Genomic DNA, 7915 nt, shown 5'->3' with positions numbered 1-7915 from the left:
GTATATTCCTACACACACATGGAAAGAAAGAGCAAGGTGATGTGCTGTCCTTCTTGACTGTACCTGAATAACCTGAGTGAAGGTTCAAGTAGGGAGATGAGGGATCGGCTGCAGCAGGCCTGTAACTGCTAATAGCATTGCCCAATTTCTCTTTGAAAGTTTTGTAGCTCTTGTGCTCTCAGGGCAAATTCTCATACCAACCTCTCTCTTTTCAATGCCTCTGCGCTACTGGAAACATGCCTGTTAGCAGTAAACAGCAGTTACTTTGACAGCGCTACAGTGTACAATTAGGGACAGGACTTTTGAATATCCTTTGTTCACTTTAATTTACTTTCACTTTAGTCCACATGTTACACCTCTACAGAGTTACACAGCCTACAAATAGGCTTACTCAACTGAGTATTGCTGAGCAGGAAAGGTCAATAGAAAAACTTTACCCCTCAGTTTTTCTATTTCATGCTGTTTGTACCATGAGGTGAGGTTGAACCCAGACAAAAACGTGGACTATTGAGTAATGATAAGTTTACCATTTGCTCATTTAATATTACACTGGAACCAGACAAGTACATCTCTATGTTGGCAACCAACTTAAAAGTCCATAAGTGAATTAATGGACTAACACAATTGTACTTGATATACTAGCAGCTAAGTTTAATAGAAGCAGCAATACCACAGGAGCTGTGCGCACAACCACCACAAGATGGTGCAACCCAGCATGGATTCCGGTACAAAAGGTACACCGGCTCTTAAAACAGGTGATTAACAGAAGCAACAGAATGAAATAAACATCCAGAACAGGCTTTATATGAAACACAGAAGTCCAAAAATGCACTTAAAATATATATTGTTGACTTATAGTAATTTAATTACATATAACATTTTCTATGTGATTTTGTTACAGAAGAACAATGTATTTGAATTTAATGGATTTTAGTATAATGAAAATGATGCGATTGGTACACCATGAATATTTCCTTGAATTGTATTAATTTATATATTTCCTTCCCTATTGATTTCTATATAGTCCAGTTACATTTTATTCAAAATTTTTACTTCATGAGGAAAGAATCTTTTTTTGCGTATGTAAATGCTGTGTCCAATACAAAATACCAGTTATGTAAACTGGAATAATTTATTTAAAATATGAAGGATTTAAGCATTGAAAAAACTGACCTCACTTATTACTTAGGGTTTAGTAACAAGGGGCAATTCACTTGTTCTAAAGCTAAAGTTCAGGCTCCTTGTAAAGGGTCACAACGTTAATCTTACCAGACTTTGGATGACTTAGATGACTTATTGGGGAAGAAAGAAGTTCTTGTGTACACATTTGATTAATTTGTCTATTTACTCCCCTTGAGTTTCAAACACACATTTGAATGAGGGAAATGAGTGAAGCGGTTAAACCGCTGACAAATCAAAGACATGAGAGCCGTGACATCAGAAAAGAACCCAGGTTAACAAATTTCCATAGGTACCAGAGCAGAGGTATAAAATGTATTTTATGTACACAACAATAAAACGGAAAACCCCTCAAATTTAAGTTAGTAACAAATCAGGTACCATCACATCCCCATCTTCCAATCCACATGCTGGCCACACCTTACCATTCTTTAGGCAGTGCTGTTGCCATGACAGTGCCTCTCTGGCCAGTCTATGGCGATGCCCTCTGACCCCTGGAGTGTTGACCTTTGGCCTGAGGGTCATCAAATAGGGTCAGGGGGTCAGCTCTTGCTAGAGGACAGTGAAAGCTCTTCACTGATTGGCTATGATTTGCCCTTTCCTTACCTTCATCTGGGTAACTGGCATATTGACCAAGTGGTCCTCTGCTTATTGTTAGCAGCTTTATCCAGTTTGCACAGAGTAGTGTGCAAGTGTGACACATATTTATGTGCCTGGCTTTTATTTTATACTTTGTGTATGTAAGCCTGAAAAAGTCATTGTTTTACCTCTCGCCTCCACCCATCACGCTTTCTTGAAGACCGAGTATGAGAAACACCTGATTAACTGCTGCACTTCTGCAGCCACCACTTACAGACTTAAGCTGCTGGGTAGCAACAGGGAAAGCCCTCATTTAGTAAGGAGCAGTTCAGCTTGGTCTCGTCTCTCTTTTCCTCTCCCTCCTGATGATCTATACCTTCTAAGCCCATCACTTGTCAATATCTTCACATTAATTTGAGAGAGACACTGTGTGGGGGCAGGGCAGTCTTAGAGGGCAGCGTACACGTTTGTGTGTGTGTGTGTGTGTGTGTGTGGGGGGGGGGGGGGGGGGTACACAGAGGAGACAAGGACACAGGAAGGAGAGAGCAAGAGAAAGAGAGGCAGGGGAAGTAAAACGGGAAAAAATAGGGCAAATGAAAGCTGGAAAAAGGATGAGAGAGAGAAGAGTGTGCATGAGAAAGAGGGAACTGGGCAAAGAGGCTATGTATTCCTCATCACTCTTACACGTGGCTTCCCTCAAATATCAACAGCTCCCTCCGTTTGTCCAAATGAGCCCTGCAGTCAGCAGGGTCCGTAATGATAATGGCTGTTTGAGAACTGAGGCCTAGCGCGAGGAGAATCCATCATTGTCTGTCTGCCATCAGAACTCCAAGCCTCTGCAAAGAGAAAGTGTTTTACAACTGAGAGCCATGATGAGAAAAGAGCTGTTGTTTTTTTCTTTCCGTGCACACACGTCATGCACACACACCAAATCCTGATAACAATCTCGGACCCTTTAACCCATCATGAAAGACTTCCGGTGGATAATAAAAAATAATGGCTTATTCAATAACCATTCAGTCCTCCGCTGCCGTCCTTTATACTCTGATTTTTCCAAGTACTCAGAGACTCTTCACCTCTGACCCCATCCTGTAGGGCTGGACCACACCAGGGAGCAACAAACCTTGTAACACCGTGACCCCTTTCTTGGTGACACACATACATGATACATGACACATACACGGTGGCTGTAGCTCAGGAGGTAGTTGGTGGTTCGATCCCTGGCTGCTCCAGTCTGCATGCCAAAGTATCCTTGGGCAAGATACTGAACCCCAAGTGATGTGAATGTTAGATCTAATTGAGGGAAGGGAATAAATCATGTTTTGCCTAAAAAGAGTAGAAAATAAGATATAGAAGAACCAGTCCATTTACTTGAGCGTAAAAAACAGGGATGCAGTATCATCCTTCACTGTCAAATGGGTTCATTAGCCCGGTCCTAATAGTTTTTGAAAAATAAATTTCTCTCTGTGTTCATTTTTTAAGACTAATTAACGCTGTTCTTGGCTCAAAGGGGACGCCCAAGAGACCGTTTCTCAGCACCTCTCATTATTTTAACAAGACCTCATTTCATTTATCTCCCCAAAGCTACAAACAAGACACACACCGATAAAACACACATTCATTTTTACATAATTTTGCAACTCAAAACTCACTGCTCACTTTAAAGAAAAATCTGAGCGCAAACAGCCCACTCTGTTTCTGCACTGCTTTCGGTCGCATTCAAATTTGTCACCCATTTCTAACAGACTTATTGCAGAACATTTGAAAAGGTTTTAGGGTGGGTATCGAGTGCTCCGTGCTCCAGTGAATATTTCAGCCTTGAGGAATTCTTTGAAGTAATGGTCTGCTAAGTAACTTTTCTGCACTGAGCTCAATAGTTCCTCCACACTACTTACAGAAATGATTTTTCCTTTCCACGCAGGCTTTGTTGAAAAACGGTCTGTAGCACGCTTATTTGAAACCGAGAAATATTTGCAACATTGGGGCAAAGCAGGTGCACGTGTGTGTGTGTGTGTGTATGTATGTGTGTGTGTATGTGCAGCAGGGGGGGATTTTCACATTTTCCAGCTCTCCTGCAGTCTAATGGGTTATTTGTCATCAGCGGAGTAAAGGATTTTTAAAAGTCAAGCCAGGGCTGACTCCCTCCCTATCCTTTCTCTCACCCTCCTTCTCTTTCCCACTACCCCCCTGACACTTGCAATGGGCGATCGATAGGTTATTGATCAACTCTCTCTATCGCCAACCCACCAGACTAATCACCTTAACACCAGCCCAACTCCCCCCCCAACCCCCCAACTTCTCTTCGCCGTCTTTCCTGTTGCTCTGTGTTTGTGTTGCCCTGTGTCACACTCACTCTCACATTAAACTGTGCTTTTTCAACGTTTGGAGCTCGACATCGGCTTGATGAGTATGTTCCCATCAGAAGTACGCACACAGAACCTTGAATTTAGCCCAATAATAGAGCTACATCCTCACATCTCCTTCTCTAGTTGCCAGTAATTGCCAGATATATTCCACCGGGCAGACGAAACAAGAAAATTTACCATCGAGGTAAACGCTCTTCATCTATCTTTCATTTCTTTCACTCTGCTCTCCGCTCACCGCTTCCATCGCTCTCTCTCTTTCTCCCTGTCTGTCTTTGTTCGAGGGGAAAATCGATGGAGTGTATGAAACCGGCATATTTCTTCGCCTCCTGCTGGAGGAGACCTGAGGGAAGCAGGCATGAAGGTGGCTCACAAAAGAGGTTTACATCCTCACTTTCCTGTTGTTTTGGTTATAGCCCAAATTTATAAAACAGGAAGTTCTTGGGTTAATCCTTTTGGTGCCTTTGGCAAAAAAATCGTGTGCATTTTCCATGTCATCTTCCCAGGCACAGACCGCACTCACTAGGTTCTGGCTGCAGAGATTGCAGAACCTTTAAAGTATTTTCCTTTCTAAGCATCAAGTCCCTTATTTGTTTCACCATGTATTAAAATCAGCACACCTAATCCGTAGAAAGCTCCACAAACACACAATTAAAAAAACACAAACACCTGATTTCCATGTCATGTGTTGCGTCTTGTTCTGTTTCATTGGTTTCAGGACAAACAAAGTCTGCCGAGGTCAGGAATGTTTTATTTATTTCTCTTCTTGGTGGAGCTCTTTGATTTGGGAGAAACAAATGAAGTCCAATCCGCCCCTTTTGGGCGCCACAAGGTTTTTCCAGTGGCACGTTTGCCTAACAAGCTGTTGCTTCACTTCTGTGTGGTGAAGATAAGACTTTTCCCCAAAAGCCTCTAATGGCAGATGAAAAACTGATCAAATCCCTGGAGGAGAGCTGAGGTGACCTTTGACCTCTGGATATAAAGCGGTTGAAGATGTCGCTCTCATTATATTCGTGGATTAAAAATGACAAGTGTGGTCTCTCCTAGCATTTGTGATCCATTAGGAAGATTACATTATTTACAATAAAGAGACATTTCAAATACTTTTGCATCACTTCTGAGCTGTGAAAACACACATTTGTTCTCAGTGTTTTTCTTAAAGGCTGCAACAAACTGCAGCAGCAGGCGTTCTCACACACACACACACACACACACACACACACACACACACACACACACACACACACACACACACACACACACACACACACACACACACACACAGCCCTCACAGGAGAATTGATTGACTATTCTATCTCAATCTCAATACATCTCTCCTTCTGTTACTTAGCAACCGGTGCCTGTGAGGATATGGATGCTAGAGAAGTTGTACTCCTGTGCATTTTCACTTGATAAAGAAATGTGATTGATGAAAATGTCGCCATTACTGTGTTGGGAAATTCTGAAAAAAAGAGAGTTAGAAATAAAAGAGAAAGTGGGGTCTCAGGATCTCAAGCAGGGAGTTTATCCTTGATTTAAAATATAGAGTTAAAATATGTATTCTGTATTTCAGTATTAAAATTAATTTTCTTTAACCATTAAGATCCTTCACAGTCCTTAACAGCACCAAAACATGCAAAAGCAAACATGCACTTTAAGTCTTATGTTTGTTTTTTTAATTGTTTTACAAACACTACAGAAGTATGAGGATCTTATATTTAAATGATTCCATTTTTTTCTCTGTCGTATTGCATTTAAAAAAAGGCCAACATATTTCTATAGTGAGGCTACAGAGTTTCAGTCTTTAGGCTTTATTGTTCCCTCACCCAAAGACGAATTAAATTAATTTATCTATAGACAGAAGCGGGCTTTAGAAAATATGCAGACTACAGCAATATAACTGTTACAGGCAAAACCCAGACGCCGCTTAATGAATCTATAAAGTGTTTCATATCAGGTTTAAACCAGAGCACTGGAGATTACATTTATTTTCCTCACTCCAAACAAGGTTTTCAACATCATGCTAATTTCACAATGTCTCACATGTTGTAAGAAAAACTGAGAGAGGTTTCTTCTGATAGCAAAGAAAGTTAAAAAAATTTATCAAAGCATTTCTCATTATGTGAATTTTAAAAAGATATACTGTGACACTGACTGACTCAATATTTGAAAATTAAAACGCATTTACTTAAAAAGTAACAAAGAATTAAATGATAAATTTAAATGTTTATATATATCATTTAATCCTTCGTTATATACACTCTTTCATGCACTCTTTTACTTTATTGCTCCCCAACTGTGAGTGTGAAATGTCTGTGCTGGATTTATCCAACAGGATGCTGCACGTTCACCAGTTCCTGACAACACACCAGCTAAAAAACGCTGAAAACCTCGTTTCAAATTTGTATATTTTTTTGTAAACTTTCGTGTTTCTGCCTCACGTGGACGGCTTAGATTTTTGGCTGTGGATTGCATATCTCACAGAAACAAAATTACAATCAATAAGTATAGATTTGCACAGAATGCAGTTAATTTAACATGTTTTGATAACCATACAGCAAAGTTTCTGAAGCCATTATTGTGTTTGCCAATAAATAGGCTGCGGGGTAACCAATGATGCGCCTGAGGACATTTTTGGTTTTGCTAGTCAGTCTTTCTTTGATAAATATCTGCACTGTGTATTATTATAACCATGTATTTTTTTCTGCTGATGAACTGTAGAAAGCAGATTCTTTTCATCCAGAAGCTACATATGAAACATTTAATTTGGTTCTAATCATTTCCTGTGTTGTGCTACATTTATTACTGCTCTGTTATAATGGGTTCCCTGTACATGTAACAGGAACCGCGACTTTTCTCAGATCCACACTGCGTTTATCAAAACTGCACTGAATACAATATACCTGGCTGAAAAATCCAGGAATATACAGCTACAACATCCTACACACACACACACACACACACACACACACACACACACACACACACACACACTGACAATCATCCAACACTGGCAATCACACACGCGCGCGTAAAAGTGTGGTGTAATGTGTTGCGATCGTTTAGCTCCGGCTTGGTACCACATACCGACAACGAATGAAACAATAAAAACGGAATAAAAACTCTTGCTTGTGGACCTCGTCAATGCAAGAATCCAAATTAAAGGCCAAGGCGGATATTATTATTAACCGCGCTGAGTTTATGTTTTATGTTTTATTTATTTTTTGCTGTTGTCTTGAACAGAAAACAAACAGCTGACATTTATTTTTCAGCATTTTTCTGTTGTCAAACATTCACACGCTACAGGTCACCGCTGAAACGATCTCAAACAAATGCCTCAGTGTTTAGGAAACAGCACCGATGGAGGCTGAAATGATCGATGATCGATATATAGAGCGATGAGATCAATATCATCTTGGGGGGGGGGGGGGGGGGGCCTTAACCACGGTGAATCCAGAAAGACTCGTTGGAATGGAAGATTTAATTTTAATTAAAAAAAAGTCCTTCTATATTATAGTTATATCTAAAAAAGTATTATTTGCCAATAGCAATCAGTATTATTGATTGATAAAAATACATCTGCAAATATAAATAAAAACAAAACAAAAAAAAAACAAAACAAAACAAAACAAAAAAACAGCTTAGCCACAGAGGGCAAAGCACACCTCTGCTAATAAAACAAGTGTGTGTGTGTGTGTGTGTGTCCGCTTTTCTTATCACATATAAGTATTTTACTTTCGAACAGTTCCAAGGTGTGAAATATTTACAATATAGCCCACAATTCCTATTTTTAG

The sequence above is a fragment of the Copadichromis virginalis genome, linkage group LG18 (genome assembly GCF_057382275.1).
Source record: "Copadichromis virginalis isolate Kocher_CV1m ecotype Utaka linkage group LG18, C_Virginalis_male_GT1.1, whole genome shotgun sequence".
Lineage (NCBI taxonomy): Eukaryota > Metazoa > Chordata > Actinopteri > Cichliformes > Cichlidae > Copadichromis > Copadichromis virginalis.
This window is presented reverse-complemented; position numbering follows the sequence as displayed.